The following is a 25605-nucleotide window of genomic DNA, read 5'->3' as shown; positions in this document are numbered from 1 at the left end:
TGAGTTAAGGTGAGTGCATATCTTCCTGTCTTTTGTCTTAATTCCACTCTAAGAGCATCTGCCTTAAATGAAAATTCAGAAAGCAGTGGAAAGCAAATTTATAGGGAAAACAGAAGATACATCTTTAAAAGAAAGGTAGAGGCAAGATAATAATACAAGACAACCAATATCACAGAAAACCAGAAATATAATGCCATATAAAATAGCATGTTTACAAATGATGAGGGAAATAGGAAAGAAAAAGCAATGAGATTTAAGCTTCAAATAACTCTAAATACAATAACAGCTAACACACACACGCAATGTAAAAAAGCACCAATTAGTGACAAAAATGAACCCGGAAGAGTCAGAGACCATCTGTGTCAGTCCCCGTATGCAATGTTCGTTATAGAGAAGGATGTGCATAATACAACTTCATTTGACAGTCAGGGCTTTTCCTGAGACCATAAGGGCATAGAAACCATATTAGTGTTAATTCAATTTATTGAATAACCTAATTAATATCAACTGCATGTAGGCCAGTTAGCTTCATTAATGGGTATAAGCTCCTGACAAAAGCGGGATCATGAGGTCAGTATGAGTCAGTTAGGTTTCATCTATTGGAGGACATATGTTGTACTCTTAGCCCCAGTTATCCCCAGTTACCCCTGTCGTCCGTGTATTTGGTCATGAAAGAAGTGGAGCGGGGGTGGCAGGCGCGCAGAGTGGGCAGGGGAGAATCTATTTAACAAGGAAGACATGCATAGTTTGTATACTCTGTGATGACACCAGAAAATAATTCAAAGCCCCTATGTTATGACGATGTCAGCATCATCTTCATTATTATTATTATTATGTATCTGCTAAATATAACAAGGTTACTTAACTCTGTACCATTGATAAAAATCAGTTTACCAATATGGAAATCAACTGAATGCTCTTCTATTCTTGAGTGGTTTTCTTACTGTTAGCAAGAGCAGTTTTGGTGTTGTCCAATAGACACAACAGGGCTTGGAAGTGACCTTGAAATATGATTAATGTATTTGCAAACAGGTGGATTGGAGATAATTATGGGAAGAGGATGCTCTTTCCAAAGTTTTGATGGAGGACAGATTTAAATGTAAAGTGTTAGAAACCAAAGAGATAATGGATCAAGAGTATACATTATAAATATTTTAAAAGTTGTAGGAAAACATTAGATCATAGAAAATTTGAGTTTTAATGAGGACATACTGGGCCAATTTTGAATTCAGAAGAGACTCATTAATGTATGCTCAAATGTGTTCAGAGAAAGTTACAGACCAATAATATATGTGTTGTCTACATAAATGCACATGTAAATACACTGCTACCTGAAAGTGTGTCTCTGTATATATATGTACACGTAGATCAAATTGAGTATAAATGGACAAGAGCCAGGTAAATATCCATATTTAAAGAACAGTGTATATATCTCCATTTATTCTTTTATTAAAAGAATAGTTGCTGAGGCTAATAATTTTCTTTAAAGGCTACTCTAAAGACCTCTGGGATTCTGCCCAGCTCAGTTCTTTCTATAAAATTATAAGCACTGAAAATTTACCACATACAAGGTCCTTGACATTCATTTTAAATTATTTAACTCCCCACAATAACTCTATGAACTCTGAACTATCATTGTCCCTATATTAAAAATGAGGAAATTGAAGCTGGAAGAGAATAAGTAATGTGCCTAAAGCATCATGATTAATGAAAGGACTAAATTTTGATTCCCAAACCCATCTTTTAATTCTATACTGCCTCTTTCTGTATTTTATATCAGAGTTGGTACCATGTTAAAAAGAAAAGTTGGTAGCATTTATCAAAATTGGAAGCATGGGTTTAGGTTTTAAGATTTTCAAAAACACTTGTGAAATTTAAAAGAAATAGAACAATTGTTCAATAAATAGAACAATTTTATAGGTGATAAAGCAGATAAATAAGCAATTAAACTTGACAAGAAAAGGCTACATAGAATTAAAAGTGCGATTTTACAGCTTAAGTCAATATCACTAAAGCTAATAGCTGCCTTTCTGTCTTAGCAAAAATATGAACTCAGTATGATGAATTATGCATTACCTGAGCAAAATCTGGTTGTGAAATCCTCTGAAGAATTTACTTGAATCCTGTTTTTCCAGTTAGAGCTTTTACTTGCTTCAGGGAGAATTTGGTAGTGAGGGGAGGTTCACAGAAAAGGAGTAAATAAGAAAGAGATTTCTCTAACCCACCTCACTAGGGAATAGTTGGAAATTTATGGACATACTGCCATAAAAAAAAGCAACAAGAATAACAATAGCTGACATTTCCTGAGTGTTTTGTGCTTCAGGCTCCTTCTGAAGGGCTTTACTATATGTTAACTTGCTTAATCCTCACAAAACAAAGGCAAGAATCAACCTGGTAAGAAACCTTGACATTGTGGCACTACTTTTTCATTTTCCCAAATGGATTCTATATTTACTATCTTCAGTTACTGGGCTTCCCAAACTTGGAATGCCAGCAATTTGTGGCACTACTTTTTAAGGTAGAGATGCACTCTACTTAATGAAAGAAGTGAAAATTTTCAACCATCTTTAATAGTTGTCAACCTTGTGCTATGTAGGAAGAATCATTATAGATTGCTTTAGTGTATTTCCTTAGTTTTGGTTGGGCTGGGTCTTTGTTGCTGCGTGGGGGCTTGCTCTAGCTGTGGCTAACGGGCTGCTCTTGCAGCCTGGTGCAGTGCACAGGCTTCCCATCGCAGTGGCTTCTTTGGTGGAGCACAAGCTCTAGAGTGGGTGGGATTCAGGAGCTGCAGTGCCTGGGGCAGTAGTTGTGGTTCATGGGTCCAAGGGCACATGGGCTCCAATAATTGTGGTTCAGGCTTTAGTTGCTCCATGGCGTGTTAAATCTTCCCGGACCGTGGAGGGCACCTCTGTCCCCTGAATTGGCAGGTGGATTCTTATGTGCTGTACCACCAGGGAAGTCCTAGAGCTGCTTTAAGTATCAAATTTTTCTAACACGTTTCAACTACTGGATTTATAAAATATTGATTTAGATAGACACTTCCAGAAATATCATTTTAAATTAAAATATATATATACGTCTCATATTTTTTTGTCAACCCCACCCAATCTAAAGATGCCTGGCTTAGAACTTTTAGAGAGAGAAGGTTAACCAGTAAGATGATTCTCCTCTTTTGCTTTTGTTTTTAAAAGTGTTATGAAGTCATTTACTAGGTCTGTACTAAAAGAGCGGCTTCAACTTTTTCTGCAAGACTCATTTTCACTTCCTTTGATCCTACTTTAGTTTCCTACAGTCACGGACCATGTCAGATCCTATAGAATCTGCTTCTGGTTGCCTGGTCAAAGTTGGAATCATGGAAACCTTAAGCTGGAAGAAAAATCCTCATATATTATCTAGTAGTTTAACTTTCCTTTGTTTCTATATAGATGAGGAAGAAAAAAAATAAATGAAGTAGAAAGTGGTAAAGTGACATGACTTTAGTTGAGCAACACTTCTAATTCATTTTTCCAGCACTGATTGAATTGTCTACATGTTTACTTTTGGCTGTTTTCTCAGCTCACACAGGTAAGTAGATAATGTATTAATAGAAAATAATATCTTGGTAGACTGGATTCTTGGCTACATGTCAGTGATTTGTAATTTGATTTCTCTCCAGCCTACCTCTTATTAATAATCTGGTTATTCTTTTCAAAAGAACAATTTGATCTAGTTCATAGTCTGAATATCAGAGTCTATTAACTGGCATCTAGCTTCACATGTGTTCTTGGCTTTTGTCCTTTTGCTCAATAACTCACTGAGAACAAGTCATGAATATATTGCAGATCACACCCTATAAGATTTAAAGGCTTAATTGGAGTCATGCTGCTTATAATATCTCTCTAATAATTCTCAAGATGGCACTGGGTCATCTCACCAAGGAACCGGAGAGGAAACTGTGCCTGACTGACCAGTTATTGTTAGGGGATGACTAGGGCAATTGGTGCCAATAAATACTTAAGTTTTTACCCATCCTAGGCTGAATATAATGCTAGATCATGCGGGAAATTTCAAGAAGTAAAGGATGTGGTCTTTAAGAAGTTTCTGTATTACTAAGGAGTTTCTGCGGTACTGTGAGTCAGGGTGAGGTATTGACATGGGTCAATCAGAAGAGGAATCTAGCAGGAAGAAGAGTTAGGCAGGAAGTAAAAAGTGCTGATCTGAGTGAGTGAAAGTGAACTAGTTCCAAGAGTATAATAACAGCTTGCTTATTGAGTTCTTACTTTGTGCCAACCATTGTTCTAAACACTTCGTTTGTATCAACATAATATATATAACATAAGCATTTGCATTAATCTAATTTATAATAATCCAGTGACGTGAACCTTGCTATTGTTCTCATTTTGTGAGATGAGGGAGGCTAGACAGAGATGCAGAGAAGGCAATGGCACCCCACTCCAGTCCTCTTGCCTAGAAAATCCCATGGACGAAGGAGCCTGGTGGGCTGCGGTCCGTGTGGTCACTATGAGTCAGGCAGGACTGAGCGACTTCACTTTCACTTTTCACTTTCATGCTTTGGAGAAGGACATGGCAACCCGCTTCAGTGTTCTTGCCTGGAGAATCCCAGGGACGGCGGAGCCTGGTGGGCTGCCATCTATGGGGTGGCACAGAGTCGGACACGACTGAAGGGACTTAGCAGCAGCAGCAGCAGACGGAGATGTTGGTTTACTTGCTTAAGACCAGGTGCCTGTAAAGTGAAGGAGGCAGATTTCAAATCCAGGCAATCTGGCTTCAGAAGTCACATGCTAAATCATTGATTCACGATGACTTTGATAGCTGATCGTTCCATGAAAAACATAGTTAATTAATTGGCCAATAGACACAGATGTCTTAAAGAACTTCAAGAGTCCATCTTGTTCCCTAAATGCCAGATAGATTATAATCACAGTGACATTTATTTTGCTTTTTGAGAATTCTTCTCACCTCAGTGCAGGAAAACATGGGATACTCTGTACTTTAAAGAAGGAAATTTATTTATTTATATATTATATTATATTTTTATTTTATATTTTAGAAATATTCTTAATATTTTAATAAAATTTTTGCTAACATATATTTAATAAACTATAACTAAGATATATAAAATTACATATTTTAAAACATTTAACAAAGTCATTATACAGAGAGAATCAAAATGACCACTTACTCCTATACTCTAGACAAGAAGATTACCTAGCCAGAACATCACACTTAGACGTTATGGAAAAAGTGAAATTCTAGGGATATTTGAGGAGCAGTGAGTATATAGGGCAGACTTGGAGGAGACCAGTGCATAAGACGAAGGGCAGAACATGAAGTAGGAAGTCAAATGGGCCATGTCAGCTCCTCTTTAAGACAACTGTGAGATTGCCATTCAATGCACTCATTCATTTTCTTTCCTAATAGCTTTACTTTTGTGATGATTAAGAGAGGCTCAAGCTGATCTTTTAGGTAGATAACCAATCTTCCAGCATCTCACCTTAGATCCTTTCCAAGAAACTTGAAAGAAACTACTGTAATGAAATCTATTCATCTCTTCCAAAGATGATAGTTACCTTAGTTAGACATTAGGCCCAATGGTATCGATGCCTGCTGATCATTGAGATAATTTTCCAAGATAAACAATCATTTAACAAGATAATTCATCAACAACCTGTTGAATTCATTCAGAAGGCATCAGCTTTTTTAACAAGGTTGCCTGGTTTTTAATCCGCAAACCATGAGTCAGTGAAAAGTTTCAAGGGTTTTATAAAGAGTCTCAGTGGAGTTCCAAATTTTTTTTTCCTTCACATCTATCAGAATTCTCCATCTGTAAATGTATATCCTTCCATATTTTGGGTAGTGGTCTCAACGAAATATGCAGGACACATTGTTCTTCTCATTATGTCAAAATATCCAACTCATGTAATTCAGGTATACTTTAATGATGGTGCAGGACTCAAGCCAAAATCCAAGGTAGGAATTGCTTACTAGTTGCTAATAAATATTTCCCAATGTCTTTGGTCTTTTACTATTAAAATGATTACCTTAATCTCATATGGGCCTGGCAATACAGCATGTCCTTTCTCATCAGGGAACTCCAGATAGGATCATAAGTGGCTGGATTTGACCTGTAATTTTTGTGGTCATGCTGCCAAAACACTGACACCATTATCAGATTTAGTCACATGAATCTTACCAAACAGGCTGACTGTGAGTTCATTCTGTTCTCTGACAAATAACTTTATACACTGACATGTTCCTAATGCCATGAGAAAATTCTTGGAAGCTTGGTCACCTAAGGCTGTAAGGTTGACCGTCTGGGTTGAACTGGACAGTTACAGTTATAGTTACTGATACAACTACTCACCCCCTTAAAATTATGGGTAGATAAATACATTAACCCATAGTTTTAACTAACTCATTGTGGCTCTGGAGTGAGCTGAGAAATAGTTCGGTACAGTGAGACCCAGTGGTATAGGAAAAACCACAATGGATACAATGCCGCCAGGAAAGAAAACCCTAATTCCGAGAAGCCATGGAAAATGTGACAGTCACTTCATTGTTCTGAGTCCCAGATTCCTTATCTTTTAAATATTAAAATTATTGAATGATTTGATTAGAAAACTTCATTAGAAAAACTTACTGGGATGGTTAAAAGTTACTTATTTTAAGCTGTTTAAAAAATTTTAAACAAAATTGCTAAGTTAATTAAGAGGACTCTGTGGTTTTCCTCTCAGATTGCAATTGTTCTACCTATGCCCCATATAAACCAAAAATAGTTATATAGCAAGTAATTTGAAAAAAAGAACCACACTTTGGTTATCACCACACTTTTATTATAGGAATCCCAGTGTATCACAAAGTAAATAGTTCTATCTTTTATCTACATTTGAAGATCAGAGAGCAAATGGCTTTGGGAGTTTTAGAATTATCTATTAGTTTAATTCCAAATCAAGTCTCTTTGGATCCTATTAAATGAGCTGTCTTCTTACTTTTTACAGTTTTCCCACTGAAATAACCTCTTTCTTTCCACTGTTTATGGAGAATTATTTTGTCCCCAAGACTTGTCCCCCAGGACCAAGTATCTCACCCACTAGGAGAGTTGTCAGAATTCAGCTTAAAGTTCAAAAGCTCTTCCCTGTCTAGAGTAAATGTGATAAATATGTATCTGTTCTCTATTGCGTTTTATCACTGAGGTTAATCTCATTAAGTGTTAAGTGTTGTTAGAAAGCAACTTAGTTCTTTCTGAGTATTACTCCACAATGGGACACTGCTGCGGGACTTTTATTTCTTTTTGCAGAAGCTCATAGGACTGTCGTGGCAATTTAACCGGGTTATGTGTGTGAATTTCCAGGTATCATTCTCGACCCAGAGTGAGTGTTAAATAAATGTTAGTTCTCTCTATATATCTTTTTAATATTTTATACCAAGAAATTCATATAAAAGCCAACTTTCATTTAAAAATATGCTTTGGGTTGAAAGTTATCATTCCTGAGTTTTTAGCTTTTTGGCCTCCATGTATTGAGGAAGCAAATCCAGTTTCTAGAAGGGGTAAAACTATAACTGAATTTTCATGGCTAATTAATCTCTTTGTTAATATTGGGACCATTGAATACAAAATTTACTCAGATTCCTCCTTGAAGTTTTTGTGAAGTACATTCTTCTTCCTTCATCAACCTGACAGTTGAAATTCAAAAGGCTATTTGTCACTTGCTAGTGCCATCACCAGTCCATGATGTTAGCCAGCTGTGAGACAGCTGCTATCTTCCACTTCAGAAACGACTGCAAATCAGCTATTAGTGAAGGGCCCCAATGTGAGGGCTTTTCAGCTACATGTTGAATTTCTCAAGAACAGAATCCTGATTTGTTGAGCTTGTGTTATTATCCAGGCTTGGCCTACATGCACAAACCAGCTTGGGAATGAAACAGAGATTGAATTCAGTTTTTTCCTTTTAAGTGACTGACTAAAACCTTTTTATTAGTTTTCCTTTTCCAATATGACTAGTTTTATTTCCTCTTCAAATTATTGTGTCTAAATAGACAGGGCTTTGGAATGAGATCACCGAGTCAACATTCCATTATGAATCTTTCTTGACTGCAAGGAATAGAAAAGGCAGAGGAGAGGGGAGGGAGGCAGGAGGTGAAGAATTAAGTGTGAAAGCATCCCAGACAAGAGCAAACACTGGTGACTAGTGTCAGGCACATTTCCACCTGCAGCTGCCTGGAACCAAGTGTGCTCATTATTTGATTTGGGGATATTTAGCAAGGTTCATTTGACTGTTCCAGAATGACTTGTCTCATGTCCATTTCCATGGTCAGTCTGTCCTTGGACTTTGTAAAAGGCCTTCCAGAGACATGTACTAAAAAGCATTTTTATTTTCAGTTTTCCTTAGAGGAATATCCATATTGGACTCTTCTTCAGGGGTATTAATTTGCTGAGGATGGATGGAACTTTCCTTTCTTCCTCTTTTCTTTGTTTGTTTTTCTTTTGAGCCAGTCCTCATCTTAAACTCAATGATATTATGAAAAAAGAAGGAAAAATTTACTTGAAGAACCAAGAGTGTTCAGTTCGAGCCTGTAGTTAAAAGAAACTGCTTATTACTTTTTTTATGTCCCAATTTTCTCTTTGTTTTTACAAGTATGCAACTATTTAGAGACCTAGACTGATTACAGAGTGATTCTATATTCCAATTATCTGATAGATGACATGTAATAATCAGTTAATTAAATAGATCTTTGCTTCATTTATTAGGACTAGTACAAATTTTTCAGAATATAGAAGAACCCATGAAGAAGGTGCACTAGCAAGGAAGCACAATTAAGGAAAACATTATAGCCAATGGACACTTTCACAGCATCACAAGCTTTTTGAACTAATAGTACAACCCAGAGCTCAGATTCAAAATACCAGCTGTTGAAAGAGAATTTGAGACCAAATGTTTTATACATCTGTGTCATGGAAAACAGTGATCTGCCACACTTCTTCTTCTTCTTTTTTTTTTTTTTTGCAAATAGACTCTCTCCAAGTTAAATAGGGCAATGCCCAAAGAGCATTCCATGGATTCTATAATCATGTCCTCTTTGTATCAAAGATTCCATTAGTTGGTTAAAAAAAAAAATAGGGTGGTATTTCTACCTAATTGATTTTTTTTCCAACAACCAATTGACAGGTGAAGAAGCTTAACTCCCTCAAAGGTTTGGTTTCCAAGAATTCTAAAAACTACCACATCCAAAATCTTATCAAAGTTTGAATTAGCCCTGTGTGAGATTAAGGAGATGTAGCAGAAAGATTTTGCTATTCCCAGGAGGGTCCAGTGCTACATTAGTCAGAGGAGACTTGCAAAGTATCCAGAATATGAGGCAATTTCCAAAGCACTGCTTACAGGGAGCTCCTCATTGATCAAGCATATTGGATCAGGCTTGACAAAAGACCAATTGACTATAATGACAATGATTTGTTTTCTCCACCTAAATGCTGCATTGATATAATGAGGATGAGAGAGGGGTGGGGGGGGAGGGACTCGCACAAGCTACTCTTCCATGTCCATTTTTTCTCATGCATGGATTAGAACAATAGAGAAATCTTCCTCCTTCCAAAGACTGATTGGTCTTCTTGGTGTAAACTTTATGCTGAAATTGCTCTTAATGAACACTAGTTAACTCTACCAGTGAGAGAAGGAAATATGACAAGAGACTTGGGAAACCATACTTTTATCTGTGATGCTTTATTTCTTACCCTCAGTGGTAAATTAATGAATCACATTATATTATTTTTTTTATGCTTTTTGTATATCTGAAATGCCTCAGTATTAAAAAAAAATCTCCCAGGTGAGCCACTAAGAATCTGGGGCGTTGGAATGACACAGACCTAAGTTTAAACCTCGTTTCTCCCAGACATTAACTGTGGGTTTTTTAAAAGTTATTCAATCACAAATCAATTTCTTCAACCTTAAAATGAGAATACAGGAGTACATGCTTCATAGGGTTATTTTCTGGATTAAATTAATTAATGCACTTACAGTGTTTAGCACACTGCTTGACATGCTACACTTAAGACAGTAAGTTTATGCTTGTATTTAAATATATAAAGTGCAGGTTGCGTTCTACACTTGTGGATAGCATACTTACTCCTTTTAAAACTCACTAGCCATATCAGCCTGGCTAAGTCATTTAAACATCCGAGAGTCTGATTCTTCATCTGACAAAAGTGAAAAGAATTAGATTACTTATTCTGTCTTTGTTACAGGATTCCCTAGGAATATTAAGTGCAATAATGTGTAAAAACACTTTGAAATATTTAAAGTCACCATAAAAATTAAAGCATTTCTTTCAAAAAATTAAAATATTTTTATTTGTTACCATTTACTCATTCAGCATTTTTTAATTGTTGGAAAGAATCTACTGCTAAATTGGACCCTTTGATAAATGCTGTGACTACGGAAATAATTTTAGTAAGATATATGATTTCTACCCTCATGCCCTCTTAGAGTACACAGTCTGGAAGAGGATGAACAGGAACTGAATATCTTAGTCAGCCTAAGCCGACCATAGGCTGAATGGTAAAGCAACAGACATTTATTTCTTACCAGTCTAGAGGCGGGAAAGTCCAATATCAAGTCAACAAGCTCAGCATCTGGTGAGGACCCTCTTCCTGGCTTGCAAGTAGCTACTTTCTGTGTGTCTTCATATGGTAGACAAAGAGAGAGAGATAGCTCTGGTCTCTTTCTCTTTTTATAAGGGCCCTTGTACTATCATAGAGACCCCACTTGACCTCATCTAAACCTGATTGTCTCCCTAGAGCCCCACCTCTAAAAACCATTACACTGGGGGTTGGGATATGAGGGAGACACAAAACTTATTACACAACATCAAAGAAAGTGGAGAGAGGAGAATATTTTCCAAGGCTTTGTGGTGGGAAGGAGGACTTCAAGAAGCCTCCAGGCTACTGTACAAAGGTAAAAACTGGCTTTTATGCTGAAATGCTGGAGAAGTAAGAGTGGACAAACAGTAAAATCTTTGTAGAATGTGTTAATGATGTTGGTCAAAGAAGTCACTGAAGGACACTAAACATAATGTTACGGGACCAAATTTGTTTATTAGGTCATTTCTAATTCAGATTAGAAAGAGGAAAAAAGTGAAGTAGGTAAACCAGTTAAGAAGGGCTTTTTTTTTAGTTCAGGAAGGGAGGCTATGAGTTTGGAATAGAGTGGAGGTGGGATGATGTTGGAGAAAGATATATTGGGTTTGGTTACAAACAAATATGCAGAGTACATCGTGAGAAACACTGGGCTGGATGAAGCACAAGCCGGAATCAAGATTGCTGGGAGAAATATCAATAACCTCAGATATGCAGATGATACCACAATTATGGCAGAAAGTGAAGAACTAAAGAGCCTCTTGGTAAAAGTGAAAGAGGAGAGTGAAAAAGTTGACTTAAAGATTCAGAAAACTAAGATCATGGCATCTGGTCCCATCACTTCATGGCAAGTAGATGAGGAAACACTGGAAACAGTGGCTGACTTTATTTTTGGGGGCTCCAAAATCACTGTAGATGGTGACAGCACCCATGAAATTAAAAGACGCTTACTCCTTGGAAGAAAAGTTATGACCAACCTAGTCAGCATATTAAAAAGCAGAGACATTACTTTCCCAACAAAGATCCATCTAGTCAAAGCTATGGTTTTTCCAGTAGTCATGTATGGATGTGAGAGTTGGACTATAAAGAAGGCTGAGTGATGAAGAATTGATGCTTTTGAACTGTGGTGTTGGAGAAGACTCTTGAGAGTCCCTTGGACTGCAAGGAGATCCAACCAGTCCATCCTAAAGGAAATCAGTCCTGAATATTCATTGGAAGGCCTGATGCTGAAGCTGAAACTCCAACACTTTGGCCATCTGATGCAAAGAGCTGACTCATTTGAAAAGACCCTGATGCTGGGAAAGATTCTTCTCCTGGGAAGGCAGGAGGAGAAGGGATCAGCAGAGGATCAGATGGTTGGATGGCATCACTGACTCAATGGACAGGAGTTGGTGATGGACAGGGAGGCCTGGTGTTCTGCAGTCCACGGGGTTGTAAAATATCGGACACAACTGCGCGATTGAACTGAACTGAACTGAAAAGAAAAACCTGAACAAAGCTTTTGGCCAACTCAAATACATATTTAGGTCTGGAGAGTGGCTGATGGATTGGCTTTGGGTTTGGTGGAGCTGAGACAAGAAGAAAGTTTCCCACTTCATTGACTGATATTGGAGATCACAGCCTATCGACAAATGGTTGAATATAAAACTTTGAAAGATCTCTTAAAGTGCAACACTTTATTGAAAGGTAAATTAATCAATTCACCCAAAATACATTTACTAAACGACTAATGGCAAAGTACTGGTCATATGATAGAAAATAATAGAGACAGATGTAATTCTGCTCTCATAGTGCTTACAGACTAAAAAGGGAGAACATGACTAAAATAAATAGATAAAATCATCATGAGTTATGGTAACCCTGACTCATTTTCCTGTGGGTGCCATAGCAAATGACTGCAAACCCGGGACCTTAACAGAAATGTATTCTCTAATGTTCCTGAGGACCAATAAGTATCACTGGGTTGAAATCCAGGTGTCATCAGGGCTGCCGTCCCTTTAGAGGTTCTGGGGGGAAGCCCCTCTTTGCCTCTTTGAGCTTCTAATGACCGCCAGCATTCTTGGGCTTGTGGCCTCATCATACCAGTTTCTGCCTCCATGATCATGTTGCCACCTTCTCTTTCATGGTAACATCTTCTTCAGCCTTCCTCTTATAAAGAACACTTGTGATGGCATTTAGGTTTCCTCTGAAGAAGTCAGGATAATCTCCCCATCTCAAGATCTTTAACTTGATCACCATTGCAGAGTTTTTTCTGCCACATAAAATGACATATATTCCAGGAATGAGAGTGTGGGTATCATTTAAGGAAATATTCTTAAGCCTACTGTATGCCTTATGAAGAAAATAAGCATGGAATTATGAAGCAGAATAATGATGAGGATTTACCTGATGGCTGCAGGGGAGTGATGAGGAAGGCTGGTATGTTGGAGGAATGATTAGGAATGAGGTACATTGAAGAGAGAGATTGAGATCAGACCAGGGTGCTGCAGGTGTCCAGATTTTATTCTAAATGTGTCGGGCACTCATCCAAGGAATTGATTAGCAGGCAATGTAATTTTATTTACATGTTTATAAAGATCATTGTCTCTGCGGTAAGGAAAATTGGCAGGAGATGAATGGAAATGGAAGCAGGGCGGTATGCCAAGAGGCTACTATGGTCATTAGGACCGGAGAGGATGATGGTTGGAATGTGGAGGTGACAATGCAGATGTAGCATCTGGGACAGAGCTGAGATTCATGTTAGAGATAAATAATCAGGGTTTGATGGATTGGGCTTCCCAGTGGCCCAGATGGTAAAGAGCCTGCCTGCAATGTGGGAGACCCAGGTTCAATCCCTGGGTTGGGAAGATCCCATGGAGAAGGAAATGGCAACCCACTCCAGTACTCTTGCCTGAAGAATTCCATGGACGGAGGGGCCTGGTGATCTATGGTCCCTGGGATCGCATAGAGTCTGACACGCCTGAGTGACTAACACTGAAACACTAGATGGATTGGGTGTGAAGGGTGAGAGGGACAAGGAAGAATAAGGGAGGGGATTGCACTTACCTTTATAACTTTAATGTTAAATAACTGATGATCTTACTTACTGACATGGAGAAGGGAGATGCAGGAGGAAACAGGAGTCTGCCTTGGGAATGTAGATCCTCGAATGACCACGAGGTTATGGAGCTGTCAAGCAGGCAGATGGATGAACAGATCTGGAGCTCAGGGAAGAGGTATGGGCCAAAAACATAAATGAAGGAATATTTAGCAGAGAGGTAGGAATTCAATTACTTGCCATCTCCTGCTTGACCACTTCCGATTTGCCTTGATTCACGGACCTAACATTCCAGGTTCCGATGCAGTATTGATCTTTATGGCATTGGACTTTGCTTCCATCACCAGTCACATCCACAACTGGGTGTTGTTTTTGTTTTGGCTCCGTTGCTTCTGGAGTTATTTCTCCACTGATCTCCAGTAGCATATTGGGTACCTACGGACCTGGGGAGTTCGTCTTTCCGAGTTCTATCTTTTTGCTTTTTCATACTGTTCATGGGATTCTCAAGGCAAGAATACTGAAGAAGTATTATGAAGAAGGAGTTATATGAAGAAAGTTAGAGAGGAAAAAACAACAACAAAAAAAAAGGTTAGGAGTGGCCAGTAAGAGAGGGAGGACATACCCAGAAGAGAATATTGTTCTGGAAGTCAGGAAAGGAGAGTGTTTTATACAAGAGGGAAGACGGAAAAACGTGCTTTGTGTGTTTGACAACATGGAGGTCACTGACTTTGACATGAGCAATTTCAGTGGAATCTGATGACAGTACTGAAGCCAGGTTGGACTGGTAAGCCATTAATAATAGGAAAAGCAAAAAGGTGAATGTAAGTGAGGATATAGAGACAGCACACAGACAACTTTCTGGAAGTTTTCCTGTGGAAGGGAACAGAAAATAAGATATAACCAGACAAAGATTTTAATTCTAAAGGAAGATACTGTTAAGGTACATTTGTATATTTTCCAAATAGCGATAATATAATAGGAAGAATTTTGGTGACACAGTGAAAAAATACCTAAGTTAGTTACACAGTGACCTTGTACTTGAGAAAAGGACCATGGTGACCTTACTTGAGAAAATGAATATCAAAACTTTCAGCAGCTGCCTCAGCTTTCCAACTCTATGACGTTCACCTATGTTCTGACACCTGCATTCTGTCCCCTGGGAAGAAGACAGAGCCTTTTTAGCATTAACCAAACAATCCATGTCTATTTGAGAGGCTCTATCGTACCTAGTAGCTTTCTGGGCAGAGTCACTCTCGTTTATTACTTTGTTCTTTCCACTTGAGAAGCCCCAGAATTTCTCTTATGATTTAAGAGGACTTTTCTTAAAATCAGTTTTGGTTTCATTCCCATGCATTATACATCTTGCTAGCAATGATTGCGCCAGATCCTTTCCCTAGGTTCTACCAGGGGTGGGGTGGGAGGGGATCACTCATCGTCAGATATTCTTAAGTGCTTTAGGAACAGGAGTAGTCCAAGACATCCCCTCCCTCGTCCTCTACCCCACCTCCACATGCGGCTCCCAGCAATACAACATCCCATGCTTCCACCTATCTAGAATTGGATTGTTTTTTCCCAAATAGGTGCATGGGCAAGGGGTTGACTGGAGGAGAGACTTCAAAACCATGAAAACATCAGCCTCCAGCCCCCAGCCTTACCTCTCCACTCTTCTGCCTCATGAGGAAGTTGTCAGGGTGTGAATACCAGTCCAGCCACCTACTGCTCTAATACCCCAATCACTAGATTCATTGAAAATGTGCCTGAAATGTAGATGTTATTGCTAGAAAATGTTAAGGAAGAACTGGACTTTGCGGCTTCATGTTCCATGAAGACATGGGATCTATGTTTTCAATCAGCTGTAGTTCTGTCGAGAAGGAAGAATTTGTTGAAAAGAGAAGGTTAGCAAAGGATGAAGTTCTCTTTCCTCTGCCCATTTGTTACTAGGATTTGAATTTGAACAGCCCTGATTTGTAAGCACCAACCCTAGTGTTTACCTTGAGACTCCCCAGTCCGGGAATCTGGTGATTACTTCCCCATGAGAGAAGGACATATATTATAAGGAATCAGGATAGTGAAGGTCAAAGTGAAGTGAAGTGGAAGTCGTTCAGCCGTGTCCCACTTTTTGCGACCCCAGGAACTATAGCCTGTCAGGCTCCTCTGTCCATGGAATTCTCCAAGCAAAAATACTGGGGTGAGTTGCCATTTTCTTCTCCAGGGGATCTTCCGGACCCAGGAATTGAATTTGGGTCTCCTGCACTGCAGGCAGATTCTTTACCATCTGAGCCACCAGGAAAGACCAAGGTAGGAAGGTCCAGGTACTATTTTACCAAAATGATTGGAATAAATCCAGAACTCCATGTCACATTCCTCTTCAAAAATCTCACCTTGGGGGGGTGGGGAGAAAAGAAAACACGTGACTTGGTTCAGAGAGTAAAAACATGTACTAGGTCAAAAGTCCATTGTTGCAGCCACAGGGCAAAAATCAGGCTTGATAACGATATTCATGAAACTGGCATGGTAGTGCCCCAGGGGAACCTGATTAAGAGTTGCAGTTAAGAGCCAGTGGTCCCACAGGGACATATTCTGACCTGTGTGCACACTGAGGCAGTTTGGAAACATTTCTAATCTTGGGTGAGCTTAGCAACTCAGGCATCCCTAGTGATAAAAAACAATAACCCCAAGGAGAATACTAATGCTAAACTTAACTACCCTCCCCACAACTTTGTCACAAGAGAATCATCATTTATATTTTGGATATTTGTATTTTGAATAATAATTTTAGCCTAGGATAACTAATCTATGATTTGCTTTGGCAACAGTAAATCCTTTATCTACATAGTATGTATTTAGACTTGCTTAAAATATTCTGTGTTCTTCCAAGATAGGCTCTTGTTTCATTGTTAACTTCTGGGGTGGCAAGAGAGAGTGATATTTAGAACCATAATAATAGTGGCAGACAGGGGTGTGGAGATGAGAGTGACTTTCCTCTGTTGAAGACTGTTTTGAAATGCCAGGCTGGCATTTTGATTTTCAAGTAAGGGTTATGTACTCTGATTACAGGCAGAGGTAAAACTTTCCAACTTCTCGTTGTTGAAGCTGAAAGCCCATAGTATTTCTACAACACTCTAAGGGAGAATTTGGATCAACCAAGATGATACCAGTTCTAAAACGTAGCTCTGAAACCATTGCCCATATCATCAGAACCCATAAGCCAGGTTGCATATTCAAGATCTCCAATAGGTCTTTGCTTATGTGGCTTTTCACTGGTCAGTTAGCATCTACTTGGGAAGAAGAGACTTCCCTGGTGGCTCAGAGGGTAAAGCATCTGCCCGCAATGTGGGACACCTGGGTTTGATCCCCGGGTGGGGAAGATACTCTGGAGAAGGAAACGGCAACTCACTCCAGCACTCTTGCCTAGAAAAATGCCATGGACGGAGGAGCCTGGTGGGCTTCAATCAATGGGATCACAAAGAGTCAGACAGAACTGAGCAACTTCCCTGGAAAGAAGAGATCATATGCAGGGCAAAAGAAGTGACAAGGCAGAGACAGGACATCATAACCAGGAACATTACCTCTAAACGCTCTGCTTCAAAGGTTTGCTTTTATTTGTTATTGGCTTCTCTTTCACTCCCAGAGAGGGTCCGGCAGAGCCTCATTTGAGACAGCTTTCAACTGTGGTTTCATGTAGAGGGTGACCTGTCAGAATCCAGTGGAGTACATGCAAGTGAAATGTAGCAGACATTGGAAACTGCCAGGAGAGCAGAGGCCGCACTTTATTTCACAACCAGATGATGACAAGGAAAACCCAGAAGTCCAGGAATCCAGGCTGCCACGGGGACTTGGCAGCTAGACCCCAGGCCATGAGGCAGGACACCAGAGTTCAGGCAGACAGCGCTCCACCAGAGCTCCAGGCCGGCTGAATCATCCTGAACCGTGAGACGGGAAAGACAAAACCAGGTCAGGTGCTCCATTTACCGGGGGCCAGGGAGAGATCACAGTACTCCTTGAGGTTTCTTCTCCAGTGTTACTCCAGGCCAGGCGGCATCCAGAGGGCCCTAAGGGTTTCAGTAATTCTTGGAAGGGATAGTCACAGCCCATCAGATTGAAAGCACTACTGGGTATTCAGAAGCCCATTTCCGGGGCCAGTTGCAACTCTTCACCTTTATGTCCTTGAATCATGACCAATGGCTTGCCCTTCCTCTTTGGTGTTTGTACCATTCAGATATTTACTCTTTATTCTCAGGCACTCCCTGCCCTGGGTAAAGCCATTAATGAGTGAACAAATGCTTGCTGAAGTGGGTATCTCTGTGTTATATACTGAACAACAGGGAACACACAAGTTCAGGGCCAGAGGCTCTCCCCGCAGGGCCAGTGTAATCAGTGTAGATTACTGTTGTCACTGTTACAAGATAAGGTAGTTGAGGGTAGATGCTGAATAAGAGGATGCAAAGGTAATAAGTTATATAAGCTCAGATTACTGAACTGATTAGACAGAGTAAAGCAATGTTGACTCACGGAGGCGCAATAAGGCTATTATTGAAGCCATCTTATTTGTTAGGTTTTTTGTGCTTTGCTTCCTAAAGTAGTACCTTGCTCATCTGAATATATCACATTGTATCTAGTACATTGCTTACCTTATAGGGACCAGTCTGCAAAGGTCTTTGAGCCTCTGGGCATATGGTTTCCCTTTCTGAAAGCCTCTCCCAGAACCACTACTCTCTTATTCCTGACACTTTTGCTAGAAAAACTCATGTCATTCAGTTTCAGGTTGGACATCACCTCCTCTGGAGGGTTTACCTAATTCTCCTTCCAGATGTTTTGGCTAGGTGTTCCTCTTCTGGTTTCCCACAGCATCTTCTCATCTTCCTTGTCAAGACACTTACATCACTCACTGAATTATGTCTTCCCTTACTGCCCTGTAAACTTGTGGGCAGGAACGGGTTCTTGAGTCCACATGCCCAGAGCAATGCCTGGCTCAGAGTGGAAGCTTAATAAATGCTCACTCTTTTAATGAATGAATGCATGAAAGAATGAATGCATAAAGGGAGGCATCTGAAGACATGGAGGCAGTTTTTTAGCTGTGTTTTGAGCTCCTTGCCTGGTCTTCAAATTGGCCCCCTTCTTCTGGCAATGGGGTTCCTCTCATCTACATCCACCTGGGAGGTCTCACTGGAGTGATTTGCAAGGAAGGGGTGCAATCAGCAGGATGTTTGTTGGACCATCCTCTCCCACTAGGCTGGCTGTCACTTCACAGAAGTGGAAGACTGGGCAGGTGACAACTCACCACAGTCTTCCCACTGTGACTCTCTTTCATTTCAAGCCAACTGACAAATGTGCACTGACTTTTCTCAGTGCACGTTCTCTGTTGCCCTTGGCTTAACAAAAACTGTACCACCATCCTCTGGGTAAACTTCTACGCTGGCCCCAACTTTACGTGTGAAGAAACGTAGTTACATAACATGCAGGAGGTCAGGCCAGGTTAGTGACACACATCCCTTTCGACCCAGAAGCATCTGGTTTACAAGCTGTGACAGGTTGTTCCCCCGCTGCCTTGGAGGTCCTGGTTCACCATCTCCTGTCAGTAAGGAATGAACGGGGGAAAGCGTTTCCTAAGTTTGAGTTCCTATGGCTTTCTTAGAAAATAAATACCAGCTTTTTATAGACCCTGATTTATTAGCCAAGCCAGCTTTGCTGAGTGACTTTGAAAACGTTTGGAACCCATTGCTCTATTAACCATGGTCACAAAGAGGAGAAAGTGGGACTATTCACAATGTCAACCTTGGTTTTCTTTCACCTTCTCTCCACCACAACTCCCAGAGCCCCCTCCTGAAAGGCATGGCCATCTCTCAGGGCCCTTGGGATATTAGAAAGCCCTTCTTTTCCTGGAATATCTTGGATTCAGTGCTCCCTTCTGCAAGGCTTTTCGCTTCATCTGAACAGGCACCTTACCTCTCAGAACTCTTCTTCCATTGTCTCTCCAAGATTTCTGAAATTTCTCCAACAAAGAACAAAGCCTTTCTTTAGTAATTAGTAATAAGTTTTGAGCCACAAATACCCAGGGATGAGAAGCCAGTTGATTCAACTTCATATACATCAGATTTGTCCCCAAGTCTTGAGTTTCAGAGTGAATAGGGGATATAGAAGTAGATACTGATTTCACAGAGAATTCTATGGCAGGGAAGAAACATAATAAACTGGAGATACCCAGAGAAGTTGTCATCTTCAAGGTTTGCCTTAAACAGTTTTCTCATAACAGTATTCATCTGTTTATCTCTTTTGTCTTCCAAACATTGCTGTGAAGATGAAAGTCATAGCAATCATAATATTCTTTTTGGAGGAATACTTAGGGCTTCCTTCATACCTCAGAAGGTATAGAATCCACTGTCACTGCAGGAGACCTGGGTTTGATTCCTGAATTGGGAAGATACTCTGGAGAAGGGAATGGCTACCCATTCCAGTATTCTTGCCTGGAGAATTCCAAGGACAGAGGAGCCTGGCAGGCTACAGTCCATGGGGTCTCAAAGAGTCAGACATGACTGAGTGACTTTCACTTTCACTTTTTCGTAGACATGGTGGGAACAGAAGTACAAGCGGCCAGTTAGGAGTATACACCCAATGGTAGTCAAAGTCTTCCCGTTTAGGGATTATACAAACATAAGAGAAAGCATCCAACCAGTCCATCCTAAAGGAGATCAGTCCTGGGCGCTCATTGGAAGGACTGATGTTGAAGCTGAAACTCCAATACTTTGGCCACCTGATGTGAAGAGCTGACTCATTTGAAAAGACCCTGATGCAGGCAAAGATTGAAGATAGGAGGAGACGGGGACAACAGAGGATGAGATGGCTGGATGGCATCACCAACTCAATGGACATGAGTTTCGGTAAACTCCAGAAGTTGGTGATGGACAGGGAGGCCTGGCCTGCTGCAGTCCATGAGGTCCAAAAAGTCAGACATGACAGAATGACTGAACTGAACTGAACTGAACTGAATTGAAGAGAAAACAGAAGGCAGAAACCATTCATGGTCTTTATTTTTGACACATATAAAGTATTCTTAAGTTGCAGGCAATATTCTTTAGCTGGCTGAATAGGGTTTCTCCAGGGCAATAGTCTCATATTTATCGTTGTTTCCCAGAACCTAGCATTGGTCCTGGTGTTTATTATGTGCATAGTAAATATTTCCTGATTTGATATTCATATGTATTCCCTTTGAGATCCTTTGTATTTCATTTAACTAGGGCCTCTCAAGTTTTTATATTGGTTTTGTAAAATGTAAGGATGTTTCTTGAAATCTCTGTGGAATACTTTGCCTTTTATTTGCAACAGGTCTCTTACTTGTGAGAAGCTCTCTTTTCCTTAGGAGAATAGGCTGAATAATATATGTGAAAGGACCAAAATTCCTCCAGAGATAAATACCATACTTAAACTATTATCACCTTTTTCATTCATGCATGTCCCCTTGTTGCTCTCAGAACATCCCTGTTTGGACAAGTGTTGAGAGTTTCTCTAAGCTCTTCCATGGTATTGCTGCCTCAGTTGTCATTTTATTTGGTCAAGCAGCCTGCAGGGGCCTTAAACTGACAGTAGCCCCTCATGCAAACACACGCCCTGAATAGCAGCCATGGGGTCACAAGCAAAGGTGAGTTCCTGATATGACTTCCCCAGCAGCCCTTGTGAGCAATGATCTCTGCTGCCTTCCCGTAGGTATAGGCCTATGTTCCACTTAGATAAGGCCCCTGTGGGGCTGGTCTTTCAGTTTGAACTGACCAATAAGGTCCTAGCCTGGGAACCCCAAAACACTCCACCTATGGACATGTACTCCAGATCCTGCCTCCCTCTGTCTGCCTTGACCCCTGCTGTGTGGCTCTTCAAGGCATGCCATGTACTTCTTCCAGGACCTGTGAGTGATAAACTTGTTTATTTCACTTGTTCTTGTGGTCAGTGTTTGAACCATGGTTCATCATCTGGCGTCCTGTATTTCCACTGAACAAATGTTAATTTGGCAAAGTCATAACAGCAATAAATTACACAGTCACTATAAAGCCCTTGGAGTCAGAAAACTTAGGTGATAGTCTTCGACTGCCCATTTGTGATCTCACGCTAGCTATTTACCAACCTTGATGCTTTTGAACTGTGGTGTTGCAGAAGACTCTTGGAAGTCCCTTGGACTGCAAGGAGATCCAACCAGTCCATCCTAAAGGAGATCAGTCCTGGGTGTTCATTGGAAGGACTGATGCTGAAGCTGAAACTCCAATACTTTGGCCATGTCATGCAAAGTGTTGATTCACTGGAGAAGACCCTGATGCTGGGAGGGATTGGGGGCAGGAGGAGAAGGGGATGACAGAGGGTGAGATGGCTGGATGGCATCACTGACTCAATGGACATGAGTTTGAGTAAACTCCAGGAGTTGGTGATGGACAGGGAGGCCTGGCATGCTGCAATTCATGGGGTCGCAAGGAGTCGGACATGACGGAGCAACTGAACTGAACTGATCTCAGAATGAGTCCCAGTATCTTAGCTAAAGCAACATCATCTTCCTTTATCCAAGGGCTTGTTCTCATTCAGCCCATTTTGTCTTCCTTCCCTTAGTCACTTGCTATCCTATCTCCATTTTATTCTCTTCATAGCACTAATCAGTTCACGAATTCTAATTATTTTTTTGTGTATATATTGTCTTTCCCCTCACTCCTTGCCCCTCCTGCCCACATAAATGCAAGAACAGGGGTCAGATCATCAGTGAAGAGTGTCGTGGCTTCCTATGGCCTGGTCTGAATGCCCCACTTATGAAAAGCGGAGCTATACAGACCATCACTCAAAGAAGCAAGGAAGAGCAAGAAAAGGTGGAGGCTGATGTGGTCCAACAAAGAGAGGAGTGGGACCGGAACAGGAAGATGAAGGTTAAATGGGAGCGAGGATGGAGCAGAAACTCGTGGGTTGGCATCAGTCTTGGCCCCCCTGACCCCGGTCCCAATAGAGAAACGTATGATGATTTTGATACCGGGATACTTGAGGTGAGAAATGTTTTCAACATGACGATCAAAGAGGGAAGGAAGAGATCTGTCCGTGTCCTGGTCGCTATGGGGAACGGCAGAGGAGCCTCAGGTTTTGCCACTGGGAAAGCCACTGAATGGGCAGATGCAAATATACTATGATATTTCCTTAACATTTAAAAGGACACATATCAAGATGAAGAAACAACCCAGAGGCTATGGCTTCTGCTGCCACCGAGCCATCACCACCATCTGCCAACTCATCAGCATCAAAGACATGTACGCCAAGGTCTCTGGCTCCGTCAACATGCTCAACCTCACCAGGGGCCTCTTCCAGGGGCTCTCTCACCAGGAAACCCACCAACAACTGGCTGATAAGAAGAGTCTCCGTGTTGTGGAATTCTGGGAGGAATGTGGCCCTCTGTCCATCGTGGTTGCCTCACCACGGGGGGCCTTGAGAAAGGATCCGGAGCTGGAAGATGAGGTTCCAGACATCAAACTGGACTGGGACAATGTCAAGGGCGTGCAGGGAATGAAACACTCTGTGTGGTCAGGTTTAAAGAGAGCTGCCACATCTTTTTAAAGAGTAGGCCTCCCTCCTGCCTGGGCCATCCTGGCACTGGGTGCTTCCAGCACCTGGGAGAGGCTCGTCTTCTCACACTTTAGACTGTCGTTTTTTGTTTTTGTTTTTTTTAAAGGAAAGGCCAATCTTACATTTATTTACAAATAATAAATAATACAGATGTAATTGAGCATGTCATGCATACCAATCACTGTGATAGGAACTTTACATACGTGTCTTAGTTAAAAACTACTTCAATTATTTATTTAAACTAGTAAAAATCAAATGCATTGCGGAGGCAGGGCTTCTAGTCTGATCTGATAAAAAATAATGTAAAGTCAAGTTAGAGTTACTTGACTGTAACATACAATTAGAAAGCATAGGAAAACATACAAACTTAGTTCTTTTTGACTCTAGAAATTCTCTTTTTAGTAAACCTCTTTGTATTTGTGTTTTGGTGGTTGCTCTAGATATTATTCAGAGAAGGCAATGGCACCACACTCCAGTACTCTTGCCTGGAAAATCCCATGATCAGAGAAGCCTGGTAGGCTGCAGTCCATGGGGTCAGTAAGAGTCAGACACAACTGAGCGACTTCACTGTCACTTTTCACTTTCATGCATTGGAGAAGGAAATGGCAACCCACTCCAGTGTTCTTGCCTGGAGAATCCCAGGGACGGGGGAACCTGGTGGGCTGCCGTCTATGGGGTCGCACAGAGTCGGACACGACTGAAGCGACTTAGCAGCAGAAGCAGCAGCAAGTCAGGGCTCTGTTTTCTTCACTCCTGTGATCCTAGAAGAATACTTAGAAGATCACCTAGAGGAGTACCTAGTATCCTCGACTTGCTATACAAATATGATGGTTAACTAACCAAAGTCAAAGACTTTTAATGCTAAAGAGGATAGATATTAGAGGAGAAAGTCTTATATTCATTTTTTAAAAAAAATTATTGCACTATAGTTGACATACATGTTGTGTTAGTTTCAGGTGTGATTTTCTCTTTCATTAGATCAGTCATATATTACTTCACTGTGGTCCAACTGAGTTTGTACAGATTAAATGGTTGACATTCAACCTGTCTGAAGTGTATTAATGAAAGAGAGTTTGCCAGAAGAAAGGAATGAAAAAAGCAAAACTAGAATAAGAAGGACTCTATTTTCTATAGGAAATGTCAGTTTTCTCATTTCACATGTGGAGAAGACACACTTTCTTCATATTTCCCATAATGGGAAGTTCTCATATCAAGCAGACTACTTTTTTTGAGGGCTGTCTTTGAAACATATAGTAATATCATCACATGGGGTTCAGCTTACCCTCCAGTTTGAGCTGTTAATTATCATTTTGGTTTCTTCTCAAAGAGATCTGCCATCATCACCAGTAACTGATAAAGGAGTCAATTTTGTGTTTCCTTTTGTTGGTGAGAGGAGTTAAGGGCAAAGGACAAGTGATAAGCTTTTAAATCAAATCCATTCAGAAGCATTTCCTCTTAGAAAAGCAGATTGTGTAGCCCTGGCCAATGAGATGGTTAAGTTTATGCATCAATTTGTTTGGACTAAGGAATGCCCAGATAGGTAGTATAACATTATTTCTGAGTGTGTCTGTGAGTGTTTTGGGGTGTGTCTGAGTGTGTCCGTATCTGTGTATGTTTCTGGAGGAGACTCATATTTGGTTCATACACTAAGGAAGCTGATCATTCTCACTAAGGCCAGTGAACTTTATCTGAGCCATTTAGGGAGTTAAGTAGAATGAAAATTTATTGGAAGGGCAGACCTGTTCTCTTACTGGGCTGGGACATCCATCTTCTCCTACCTTAACCATCAGCATCATTGGCTTTCCTGGACTCCCAGCTTGCAGATGGCGGATTGTGGGGTTTTGCAGACTCTATGATTGCACAAGCCAACCTCTTACAATAAATCTCTTTTATACATCTGTATATATTCTATTGATTGTGTTTCTCTGGAGAACGCTGGCTAATAGAACCAACATTAGACTAATGAGGAAAAGATAGAAAATATTTACTTTGATAAGCTGTAGTATAGCTGACTCCCTGTGATAAAAGTTTTTATTATAACTTTTAAAATCACAGGTTAGTTTGTGCTCTTCCTCATGAAGGAGCTTATACTTCTTTGATTAGTTTGCTCTAAAATATTACAGAAAATGCTGGCTGTGTGTGACTCAGATGTTATGTGGAGGAAGTGCGTGAAAGCTAAAGAAATTGTCTGGCTTTAAAATACCGCTTATTTATCATTGCTATTGTTGTTCTTCTCTGCAAGTCCTAAGTTCAGACCTCACCAGATTTTAACTAGAAAAGGAAGTTACATTTCCATTTACACCAAAATTGTAGGGCACCAAGCTCAAGTAGGAAATTAGTACTCCTCATGATATCC

The 25605-nt window shown here is 40.4% G+C and overlaps 1 long non-coding RNA gene and 1 pseudogene across 6 annotated transcripts; one reads left to right on the top strand and one right to left on the bottom strand.

Moving 5' to 3' along the window:
- Positions 1-169: 169 nt before the first annotated feature.
- LOC139035694 (uncharacterized) lies at positions 170-17865 on the bottom strand. Of its 6 annotated transcripts, none has more exons than XR_011488400.1 (4): positions 13720-17865; positions 10584-10678; positions 10126-10195; positions 170-4723 (listed from the first exon to the last, which is right to left on the bottom strand). It is a non-coding gene; the product is annotated as an uncharacterized lncRNA (long non-coding RNA). The 6 variants fall into 6 exon arrangements; XR_011488402.1 differs by lacking the exon at positions 170-4723 and adding an exon at positions 5018-8572; XR_011488398.1 differs by having other exon boundaries at positions 10126-10678.
- A 4560-nt stretch (positions 17866-22425) lies between these two features.
- On the top strand, positions 22426-23350 carry LOC110152527 (small ribosomal subunit protein uS5m-like; annotated as a pseudogene).
- Positions 23351-25605: the final 2255 nt, after the last annotated feature.

The sequence above is a fragment of the Odocoileus virginianus genome, chromosome 6 (genome assembly GCF_023699985.2).
Source record: "Odocoileus virginianus isolate 20LAN1187 ecotype Illinois chromosome 6, Ovbor_1.2, whole genome shotgun sequence".
Classification (NCBI taxonomy): Eukaryota; Metazoa; Chordata; class Mammalia; order Artiodactyla; family Cervidae; genus Odocoileus; species Odocoileus virginianus.
The sequence above is the reverse complement of the archived record's forward strand: the minus strand, read 5'-3'. Positions and strand labels throughout refer to the sequence as shown.